This window comes from Mauremys reevesii, linkage group 6 (genome assembly GCF_016161935.1).
Source record: "Mauremys reevesii isolate NIE-2019 linkage group 6, ASM1616193v1, whole genome shotgun sequence".
NCBI classification, from domain to species: domain Eukaryota; kingdom Metazoa; phylum Chordata; order Testudines; family Geoemydidae; genus Mauremys; species Mauremys reevesii.
In genome coordinates this window covers 94,391,692-94,404,063 of record NC_052628.1, presented here as the reverse complement: position 1 = coordinate 94,404,063, position 12,372 = coordinate 94,391,692, and the positions used below count along the sequence as shown (strand labels likewise).

The 12,372-nt window shown below is 46.7% G+C and overlaps 1 protein-coding gene across 4 annotated transcripts in view; it reads right to left on the bottom strand.

Moving 5' to 3' along the window:
- The window catches only part of GCNT1 (glucosaminyl (N-acetyl) transferase 1), an 87,544-nt gene that overhangs the window by 74,523 nt on the left and 649 nt on the right, over nucleotides 1-12,372 (bottom strand). The gene's annotated exons all lie outside the window — the stretch shown is intronic.

Here is a 12,372-nt window from a genome sequence, read left to right as displayed (position 1 = left end):
GGCCTTAATTAGTCAGGTGGTCACATTAACTGAATAGCCTCACCTGACTCTTTACAGCTTAATTAGAGTCAGGTGTTCTCATTAGCCTGGAGCAGCCCCTGCTCTGGTCAGTCAGGGAACAGAAAACTGTTAATCCAGTGGCCAGTATATCTTCCTTCTGCTATTCTGCTGTACCCACCTGGCCTGGGTCTATCACAGTATACACAGTATAAGTTTTAAACAAACAATTTAATACTGTACACAGCAATGATGATTGGTTGAGGTGGAGGAGTCAGAGGGTGGGATATTTCCCAGGGAATGCCTTACTGCTAAATGATGAACTAGAACTCGGCTGAGCCGTCAAGGGTTAACACGCTGTTGTTAATGTAGCCTCATACGCTACAAGGCAGCACGAATGGAGGGAGGGGAGACAGCATGGTAGACAAGAGACAGAGACACACACCCTGTGTGTGTGTGTGAGAGAGATGCGCACTGCCCCTTTAAGTATGCTGAACCACTCTAAGTAGATTGCCTTTTTAAATAGACCAGGAAGTTGAGACAGCAGCTGCTGCCAGCACGATCCCTCAGTCCTGAGCCCCGTTGTGTGTCCCCCCCATCCCCCCGTGCTCTATGCAGATAGAGTAAGCAGGGGGCAGGAGCACAGGGGAGGGGGACACCCTGATATTATTTCCCCCTCCCCCAGCAAGAAGGATACTCCAGGGAGCAGAGGGCAGGAGCAGCACATGGTAATGGGGGGAGGGACAGTTGAACTGCCGGCAATTGATAGTCTGCTGGGTGGCTGCCGCACAGGGAACTTAGGGGAGCAGGGAGCTGATGGGGGGCTGCCGGTCCACCCTGGCTCCAAGCCCCCACCAGCTAGCTCCAACAGGCTACTCTTTCTGCAAGCAGTGGACAAAGCAGGCAGCTGCCAAACGTTTTAAGGGAGCATTGCACAACTTTAAATGAGCATGTTCCCTAATTGATCAGCAACATAACAATGAAACAACGTTAACCGGGACAACTTTAAGTGAGAACTTACTGTATTCTACTTCCTTTATACAAAGAAGAATCTCTGCCTTGACTCCCCTCTGCTCTTAATGTCTTCTTCACATGCCTTTGCAATTTTTCTAGCCACTTTCCAGTTTATCTCCCACCACTATAAATTCTCCCTACTCAGGCTAACCTGCCATTTCTGCAAGAACTTCTGATCTACCTGTGCTTATTTCACATAACAGTGTAGAATAAAGTCTATCTTATCTTCTCCAGGTTTCCTAGCCTTCACCCACCACCAATTTCCTTGGCGCCTCTCCAAGACACCATGCAACTAAGAAACACTCCCCTCAGCCCAGTCTATCTCTAGCAGGTCCCTCCAGTAAGCTCCCTGTCACTCTTGTAGATCTCTTTGTGGGGTTCATTGCCACTGGTAGCAACACTTGTTGGCTCCTGATAGATGATTGAAATCTTGTGTATTCTGGTACAGAGCTCCAAAATATGTGGAAGTTTAATTCAGTGGGCCTTGGTAGGAGGTTGCCAGAGATTCTTGACCTTGCCAGACTGGCTGTCTCTTCCTGCTGCCCAAGCCTCCAGAGACAGATCCAACCAGAGTGGAGGAGAGGGCTGCTTAGCTTTTCTCACTGAGCCATTGATAAGACTCCATATATTCCATGGTAAGCTCACCCTAAATTCAGCTGCAGTATTTTCTGCTTTTTTGTAGCAAATCAGCCATCTAAAGACTCAAAGCTTCAAATAATTTTTTTTAATTGAGTTTTTTTAATGGCTGGTATGAAGATATACAATGCCATCAGAGCCATTTTCCTCGCATTAGTTAATTTGATTATGATACTAAATTCAATTTAATTTTATTCTGTACATAAATCTTCAATTTTTTGGAGATTGTCTCCTTAAACACAAAACTACCTTGCAGAAGCTGGAGGTTTTCACACTTGGGCAGGAGATATTTGGGCTTTTGGGATCTCTAAAGGCAACTCAGCCAATTTAGGACTGTGTGGTGTGTATTAGCTAGATTTTTCTTCTAGAATATCTGGCAGAGAAATAGTTAACTTTGATATTTAAATTATCATTGATTCAGATTTTATACCCAATGAGAACTGTTGACACTAGTCAGTTATTATTTCAGGTAATTTGTAGAATGGACTTAAATGACTTGGAAGACATTCTTTGCAACTGTAAGGGCTGGAAATATTTTTTTTTAAATTTAGAAACTCAAATTCTGGGGCACAATTCTGGGAGGAGGACTGGATTCTGCAACAAATTCCACAACTGCAGAAATCAGAATTCAGGTGGCCTTGGCTAGAGCTGGGTGAATAATTTTTTTTTTCAGGCTGACCAGCAAACAAAACAAACAAACAAATAAAAAAAAAATCAGGGAAATATTCAGTTTTCCAAACATGTTTGGAATTAATCAGCAAATTGGAAAAGTTCATTTCATGGTCCACAAACTGCTGTTTGGCATCAGGAAGCACCTGAAGGTAGGCAGAGGAGCAGGGACGTGGCATGCTGGGGGGGCAGGGGGAGGAAGGCGCCGCAGGTGAGGGGAGCTTGGCGGCCAGAGGAAATAACTCCAGGGGGGTGGGGAGCTTGGCGAGCCGCAGCAAATAACTCCGCGGGCTGCATGTTTGAGACCCCTGCTTTATAATATTGCCCGGGGCAAAATACTCATGTTTGAATCCTGCCTGTGGAGCAGGGACTTGAACATAGACCTACCCCCTAGCCCACAAGTTCCCTAACCCCCAGGCTGTAAGCTTTGCTTTCAATCTCTCCTGTTGAAGCTGCCTGGTATAATTACTTAAATATTCATTGGTCCCAAAGAGAGCTTGACAATCCCTTTATAGCCTGATAAAGGGATGAACTTGGGAGGTTGGAGATATGGATTCAAACCTTCTTTCTGCCTGATTCAGGCCCAACTCTCCCACAAACCAGGTAAGTGCTTTAACCACTGGGGTAAAGGTTATAAATGGATACACACACACCAGTTTGCATTATCGTCTGCAAATGTACACAAACTTGTTTATCTGAGCATTTGGCTGAACAAGAAGTAGGACTAAGTGGACTTGTAGGCTCTAAAGTGTTACGTTTCATTTTTTAATGCAGGGTTTTTTTGTACATAATTCTACATTTGTAAGTTCAACTTTCATAATAAAGCGATTGCACTACAGTACTTGTATTAAGTGAATTGAAAAATATTGTTATTAGAGTGCTATTTGTAATAAAAAGTGAATATAAAGTGAGCACTGCACTTTGTATTGTGTTGTAATTGAAATAAATATGTGAAAATGTACAAAACATCCAAAAATATTTAAATAAATATTCTATTATTAACATCATGATTAATCACGATTAATTTTTTTGAGATCTGGACTGCCCTTTTTATTCACTTATTCTGAAGTTCAAAATAATGGGATGAGTTCATGTGCAGTGAAGCAATCAACAATCTTTTATCTTCTGAAGCTTCACAGTAGTTTCCCTGATGTCTAGGGGCCTTCTTTTGTTAGGCAGGAGAGAACATTGCCTGTAGCAAAGTAGTATTTTACATTTGGTAATGTAGGGGTTTAGTTACAGAGCAAACACTTAAATGTTACCTTATAACATGAGCTATAGATGTGAGATTAATGCACACAGCAACTTACAAGCCTTTCATAGAGTCTAAAAAATAAATACATCCTTATAAAACTAATACCTATTCTGAGCAAAATTAATATACATGACCTGGTCTATTCTCCAGCTACAAGATTGTCAGTTCTTAGCTAATGCCTGCAGCCAGGGCAAGAGTTGCCATGTGGCCTGCCAGTGAGAGTCACTTCACTTGTGGGGAGAAGTGGGAATACCTGACTGTTCACCTATCAAGCTAACAAATAGCCAATGAGATTTGTGTGCATCCCTCCCCCATCATTCTGCAGGAGTCACTGTAAGGGAACTTGTATCCTAAACCCCCCCAAATAACCTGGGTTTTTCTCCATGTCGGTGAGTGGGGACAGGACAAGTTTCCATCCCAATCAGGAAGGGGTTAAAGAGCTGCTTTGCGCACTATTATCCCCCACCCAGTGCACATAAGGCCTGTCAAACCTGGAGAGGGCCAGCTCCTTGAAAGGGAGGATCCAAACGTCTTGGAGGGTGCCCTTGGAAGGAAGCAGAGTTGGAACACAGAGCTTCCCTAGCCTCACTGGGGGGCGGAGGCGCTATTGACTAGGAAAGCTGCTGAAGTGCCTGTGCTGTCTGGACCCTTGGAAGAGGGATTATCTACTTTGCTCCTCTCTTTGAGAACACAAGGTACTCATGCTGGGCCTTTCAAAGGGCTGGGAATCCAGACCTCCTCAGATGCCATTTACCATTTTCCTTGCGAGGAACAGTAGGATGAGCTTGGTTGGTTGTAGGCTGCAGGATTACTTTGTTTGCCTCTTTGTTTTGGGCTGATATTATACCTAGAAGGGGGGAGCTATGTCCCTAAGATTTACAGGCAGAGGACAGCACCATGCACTCCAAGCTGCCTCTACAGCGACATCTGCATGTCTGGGATGAAGGGTACTTACCCTCACCCCAAGGGGGTGCTCAAGAGGTACAACCTATGACCCTCTCCACCAGCCAGGAACTGAAAAGTCCTCGAATTAGTCTCACATCCTCTGAGGGAGGTGGGAAAATTAAACGTTAGAAGAACTACAGCAAATATTGACTAACAGGACAGCGTCACAATAAGGTTTTCAATTTAAGGTCCTGGTAGTCACTTCATTAGCTGAACAAAAAACTTTTAAATGAAATAAAACCTTTGAAAAAGCAGCAGTGTTTGTGATAGTTTACATCCCTGTCTAGCCTATGCTCCGCTCCGCTCCAGTTGGCGGAGAAGGAAGAACAGGGGCTGCCCTGCCCAGTTTGCTGCAGGGCACTCCCCTCCTCCGCAATGCCGCCCCCTACAGGGCAGCCGGAGCAGCAAACCAAAAAAACAAACAAACAAAAAAAAACCCACCCCGGCCGTGCTGCCCTGGGTTTGGGCAGAATGCCACCCCTTAGAATATGCTGCCCCAAGTACCAGCTTGCTCAGCTGGTGCCTGGAGCCGACCCTGCCTACCTAAACCCTTTTGCAACTTCAACTGAATACAGTATTTCTTGTTCAAAATAGTTGTGCTGGGTTACTGTGAGCTGCTTAACAGAACTCCTCTCTGAAATGCAGCAAAGTGAACCCTTTATGTTCAGAATGTTTGTTTATAAGTTTTCTAGGATACTTTAGGATTCTTCAGGATGAAAGGCACTATATAAATCTTATTGTAGAGAGGTTAGCCGGGGCTCGTCTCTCTCTGTGGTGGCAGGAACCCCAACTGCCTCACTAAGTTCGGGAGGAGGCCTAACAGGGAATTAGTCTGGCTGCAGGAGTCTCACTCCATGGCCCTTGTGAGGGCAGAAATAAACACAGGCATAAGCCCAGGCCCTAGGTCACAGTGGGGCAATGGTGAGTCAGGGGCTGAGCAATAACAGTATATACATAGTTGGCCCAGGCCCTAAGTCAGGGCAAGGCAATGGTGAGTCAGGTGCTCATGCCCTCAAGCAGGGCTGAGCAATAACAGTATATGAATAGTGAGCCCAGGCCCTAGGTCAGGGCAGGGCAATGGTTAGTCAGGTGCTCACGCCCTCAGGCAGGGGCTGAGCAATAACAGTATATGAATAGTGAGCCCAGGCCCTAGGTTCGAAGGCCTGGGAGAGGGGGAGACTGGCACCCGTGAGTTGGGTGGCAGGGGGGACGCAGACCCTCCCATTATACTGCCTCCCAGCTTGGGGCCCTACCAGTGGCAGAGCACCTGCTGCTGTGTCAGTGATCCTGGCCGCAACACACTGACATGGGTTCTGGCAGTGGTGCAGCCAGACCTGAGGTACCTGGGTCAGGGTGGTGTCCTTGGGGGAGGGGGTGGGTGTCCAGCACCATGGGTTCCTCGGGATAGCTGGCGCAGGGCAGGCTTGGCAACTCCTCCGGGTAGCTGACCTGGGGCAGGCCCGGCCAGCCCTTGGGTCCACTGCAGGTTGCTGGGGTTTCCCAACTGGGAGATAAGCTAGAGACATCTGGCCTTCCCAGCGGCTGCCCTCACAGGGAGCTCTGGAGTTGGGCCTTTAGACTTCCTGTGCCATGCCTAACCCTCTGGTGTCCAGAGAGGTTCGTCTCTCTCTGGGGCAGCACAGACCCACACCGCCTCACTACACGTATATAGTTACATAATGACAACATTTGGTTGATATTTTACTGAGTGTTACAAACTAACTTTGTCCTTAGCATACTTAGTTATGTAGTAACACAACTGCAATAATTAAACAAAAAGAAACACCATGTTCTTGTGGAGTGAGTGAAAGTGATGGGGGAAAAATACAGAAACAAATGATCTTTCACATCTCACTTTTTTTTTTTTAACTGATGAGTTTAACAACAGTGACTTACAAGAGAACTGGTACAAGACAAAATAACTTTATTTCCTAGTCCCAATTATCTATGTATCAGAGTTCCTGGCAAAGGAGGGGTCTGTTTCTACTGACATGACTGATTGTGTTGCATAGTTACTGTCTTGCCAGAGTGTAAATCTGTCAGTTGTGTACATGTACTATGTACATGTCAAGTTTTTTCTGTTGAAAATACTTGAGACTAACAAAATGGCTTAAATAAGGTAGTTCACGGAAGTGTGACACTTAGCTTTCTGCTGCGGGGAGCTGTCTCAAAATTAATTAGTTTGCACTTTGGTGGAGTATAGTGCTCTCATGCCAACTGCATATGGACTAGCAGTGTCTACTGTATGCTTGCACAGCACAGCATGGCAAAACACAAGCGGAAGTCAAGAAAGCACATAAATGCACACTGTTTGTCATTCCAGAATTGGGTAGGTGCATTATAGTTGGGAGTTTCCCCTATGAAGTGTTAGGGATTGGCAATAGCCAGACAGACCACATAAGACATGAATGAAGGATGGGGTGACTCATTATGGCAAGCTCTGTGTTCCTGTATCTTACAAGTGGATTTGGCATTATCTAAACTTTCACAAAAAATGGAGAACCGTTCACTTGAACACTGAAATCCATGGAGCTGGTATAAAACTGGAGTCACACCGTGCTGAATCAGGCTTCTGACTTTTTCAGAGGACATCACTTTACAAGCTCTCTGAAATCTATCAGTGAAATACTGACAAAAAAGGCTAGTGTCCTGAAGTGACTGAGCAGACAAAATTAATCAGAAACGTTTTGCAATAAAGAATATTCTATAACTTAAATACACCTGAGCAATTGTGGCATGTTGTCTTTAATTTAGCCCCATCTGTCTCCTCTGAAACAGTTGATTACCTTTAGTATACTTATCCACAGTGAGACAAATCAGGTGTAACAACATTCCTGTACTATCTGAGTTAGAAGAGCTCTGCATGGGGCTGTATTAGGCAAGCCAAGCTGGAGTATCATTTCTCTCAAGGAAATTAAAAATAAAAGACCTCTTCCTATTTTTCCAGATACTGGGACACAGTTTCACAAGAAATATTTTCAAGGCGTTGGTCCTGATATTAAAAGTCATTAATGGCTCTGGTCCTTGCTGCATCTCTGTATCTACGCTGCCAAGACAGTTGCACTTCACAAAGCTCAGGTAAAAGCAAAAGTCAGCGATCAAGCATTCTTGATCATGGGGGTCTAGCTATAGAACAAACATTCAGTGCAACTAATTCAGTCTGGCCACCTTTAGGAAATGCTGCATGATCTTCCTGTTTGCCAATACCTTTCTGACCATAATCAAATGAGACAACAGTGCTCCTACCTCAAATTAAACCCCCCCAAGGAAAGGGAGAACAGAAGACTCCATGAAGTCCACCTTCATTCTGCTAATCCAGAGACAACTTTTATTTATGGGGGGGACACTAGAGTTTAAAAAAAGCCACTGAATATCAGTTTTAAGGAGAAATTTTGTACCATAACTAAATGTATCCACTTCTAATAAAGTGAGATGAGCTTCAGTTCAAAATACAGCATTTCTTTTATTTATTAATGCAATCCCTAAGTAGGTGCTAGAGTCTTCCAGACTTAGTTGTCTACGCCCACACAACCTATGTCTAGATGCTTCCCACAATATTGTGATGATGACCACTATAAAACTCTAAATTAGATCTATTTTTGGGGTGCTAACAGTCTGCCGGCTGTGGCAGGTTACATGGAGAAAGATGGAGTTCCTGTCCTGATATGCCTATAGTCTGAGACAGACTTTCCCACAACCTATAGAGCAAAAAGTATGCACTAAAATTTAGTTAATAATTCTGAAGAGCAAAAAAGTAAGGGAGAATCAACCTGTTCATTTGAAAATATTTGCTGTGAATTCTTCACCCAACTCTAGTAGTCTTATTTGAGGAGTAACTGACTTGTAATAGAGACTTCTAATGAGGGGGCATTGTTTTTCTGGTTGTGTAATTTTCATTTGTACAAAGCTGAACATAACTTTCAGGTATTAAATCAGAAAATGGTATGTGCAAAGTTTGAGGGCTTCGTGTAATATGGGGAAGGAGCTAAATGGAGCCTCAAATTTTGTAGAAGGCCTCCATAAAACTAGGGATATCCTTGACCATGATTCCTTTTTATTAGCTGTAACACCTACTCTGTAGAAGCACAAAATGAGACATTAGTTACTACTGAATCTTTTCTGTAATTATAAAATCTGCAGTTCTTAAAAACAAATCTTTCCTTCTACGCTAAAGTAACTTTCAAGTGCTACACAGAATCCTTGTGCCCAAAGCCAGATGTCAGAAAAGAAGAGATTGCTCACCACCTTGTGGATACTAGAGGAACACAATTTTATTCTGAAAGAATTTATTTGTTCACAAAAAATTTGAAGACTGTTTCTTTAAAACAGGAACATCTAGGTATGCAATTCCCTTACACTTTAACAAGATGGGTTATTTATTATAAGGGAGCTGGAGAAACATTTTAGGCCATAGAAACTAACCATTGTCCTATATATTCCCATTAAAAATCAACTTTATTGAACTAAATGGAATATTGGAACCCTTAGTTTAATAGGTCAAATCTGACAGTCCTCTGCTCTGTCACTTCTCAGACAAAACTCCCTTTGGAATCAGTGTGGGTGTTTTGCCTTATTAAAGATGAAGTATGGGCACTGGGATTTTTATCAGCATTTCCAAACTAATACCATTAGAAAACCTCTCTCCTTGGCTTTCTGTGATGCATCTGATATGTTGTCAATATGCTGCACTCATGCTGCTATGTCTAGGTTGATTAACTGCTTTCTTTGCCTTCCCCCACCCCCACCAGCTGACACCCAGCACATAATCTTGATATACCTGGTTTTCCCCTCTGTGAATAATCCTACCCATCCTAATAACAAACACCCAATTTAATAATACTAATAAATAAAGGGAATAATAGTTTTGGGTTAAAGGATGGGTCTCAGAGGCAGGAGATCTGAGTTTTCTTCCCAGTTTTGCCATTGACTTGATGTATGACGTTAGCCTTAGATATACCCACTCTGTGTTAGTGATATAGCCTTGTGTCACTGAGGTGGTGTGAATGCATCTAGCCTGGAGACCATTAGATGAGGCTTGGGAAGTGTGAAGTACCATAGCAAACCGGCCTCTGGGCATGTGTACCTGCTAGTGCACTAAGGCGCTACTGGACTGGGATTTTGGAGCTGGAGAATTTGTTTGATTCTGGCTGGAACAGCTGGTTGAAAATGCTGAGTGAAGTGCATAGGCGTGTGAGGCACATGTCATTAGGGTGTGCAACCAGGGAGCCCCACCCTCATCCACTCCCTCCCACTTCCCACCCCGACTGCCCCCCTCAGAACCTTCAACCCCCCCTGCTTCTTGTCCCATGACCGCCCTCTCCTAGGACCCTGCCCCCTAACTGCCCCCCAGGACCCCACCCCCATCTAAGCCTCAGTGCTCCTTGTCTCCTGACTACCCCCTCCTGAGGACCCCACCCCTATAACTGCCTCCCTAGGACATTATCCACTACCTGTCCCTTGACTGCCCTGTCCCTTAGCCACACCCCACCTCCAGACAGACCCCCAGGACTCCCACACATATCCAACCGCTCCCTGCCCCGACAGGATCCCCAGAACTCCTGAACCATCCAACCCTCCCGCTCCTTGTCCCCTGACCGCCCCCGGCCGAGATCCCCCTGCCCCCTAATCACCCCCCAGGACCCCACTAACTATCCAACCCCCGTCCCGACTGCCCCAACCCCTAGCCACACTCCCACCCCTGACAAGCCCCCTGAGACTTTCACACCCTATCCAATGCCCACATCCCCCGTCCCCTGACTGCCCCTGAGACCCTCTGGCTCGCATCCAAGCCCCCTGGCCCGGTCCCTTACTTTGCCGCCCCTCAGAACAGAGTCCCCACCAAATCGCATCCCCTGGACATCCCCATGACCAATGACGTCATGGCAGAGAGCGCCAACCAAGCTGGTGCACAATGGTGGAAGAGCGCTATGACTGATGTAAGTCAAAGGTCATGTGTAGCGCTGGGGAGGCAGTGATTGGCTGGGCAAGCCTGAACTGGGGAGGGGGCAATGGGGGTAACGGTAGCAGCGTGGGGTTCACTGTGACACAATTTACAACAACTTTGTGCAGCTGCTGGGGAAGTTTGTACAGGCAACAAATACACCCTGCGCAGGTGGGCGGGGGGATCCTGTCACCCCGACTCATAGGTGCTGACTTTTGGTTTTGCTGGTGGGTGCCCCATCCTGGCTCCGCCCCCACTCCACCTCTTCCTGCCTCATCCCCTAAACCCCCCTCAACACCACCTTCTTGCCAACTCCCTCCCCTAAATGCCTCCCACCAGCCGCTCATTCCTTTCTGCCCCCTCCTGCCTTAAGGGCGATGTGTGGGCGCTGGAGGGGTACTCTGCCAGTTTTGAGGGGAGGCTATTTTCAACATATTTATATACTTTCATTCTAGTTACTGAAAGTGTGTCTATCATTGGTATCTCCCCTTCCTGATGTTTTCCAGTTCTTGCTCTCCACTTGTGTCCCTTTTCCCATCTCTCTCTGCTCCCTACTTCCTGCTGGCTTTGTTTAGCGCCTGCTCCCCCCCACGCAGCTCTGTCTCCCCCAAACACCACCCCCTGCAGCCAGCCTAGAAACCACATGCCCTGACACAGAGAGAAATTTAATTCAACAGCCCAGCATAGAAATGGCCTATTCATTCATTCTGCTGTGTTGCTCCAGCTCTTCCCAATCCCAGGGCTGCAGCCTACCCCTGCTTTGACTCCTTCACATACTGTACAACTTTTGTGGGAGGGGAGCCCCTGGTGGGACCATGGCCAAAGGTGGGGGAGTGGGGACCAGCTGCTTCCTCCACCAGGCTGCAGCAGACCAGCATCCTGAAGCAAGAGCAGCTCAGGTGTCCCAAGGTGAAGCAGGACATCATCTCCTGACTTGAAGCAGATACAGGGGGATGGATGCAAAGGAAGAAATTCCCCAGGAGCTGGGGTGTAAGGGGGATCCAGGGGAAGGGAATCAATCCTTCCTTACACTGGGAGGAGGGGATGCTGATTGGTGGGGGAGGGGATAAACTTCCTCTCAGAGGAAAATCCCTCAGGTAGGCTTGATCTGGGTGTGGGGGAGGGGGAGACAGCTTAGAGCTGGGCAAGCATTACTTTCTTAGGCATGAAAAAACTGTAGGGGCTGGGAAGCTCCCAGTTCAGATCCTGCATGGGAGGGGTCTGAGCAGCATCCAGACTTGGTGAGGCTGCTCATTTGCAGCTGGGGCTGGAGTGAAGCCCCTCTGGACGGGTAAAGAAGGGGGAGCGGGCAAGCTGCAGGCCACAGCCCAATTTCACTCATCAGACACAAGGGAGAACTTTTCTTAAAGGAACCATGTCCTTTGGTTTGTCCCCCTGCCCAGCACTAAGGGGGTCTGCAGCTGGTTTCTCCTGGCTGAAGGAGGAGCACAGGTCCTAGGGGAAACACCAGGATGGGCTGAGACTGGCTGGCTCAGTCCCTGAGAAAGCTCCCAGCCCATACTCCCCCCAGCAGCCAACTGAGAAGCTGCCTGCTCATCTCCCCCAAGCTGAGAGGCTGCCCACCCCATCTCCCCAACCCCTCTGCAGCTAGCCCAGAAGCTACTGTGCCTTGGCTGCTGGTCCCCCCATGTCAAGCTCCCTCTACCCTGAAAATCAGAATGATTCACCTCTGCCTGCAGTCTGGGAGCTTCAGCAGCTGCAGGGGAAACAGCTGATAGGCCGGGACTTCCTGCCAAACCGCTGACTGGCTGCAGCCAGCCAAACAGCTGATCATAGAATAGCAGGGTTGGAAGGGACCTCAGGAGATCATCTAGTCCAGCCCCCTGCTCAAAGCAGGACAAATCCCCAGTTTGTTTTTTGTATAAAACATCGCAGTTTCCCTAAATGGCCCCCT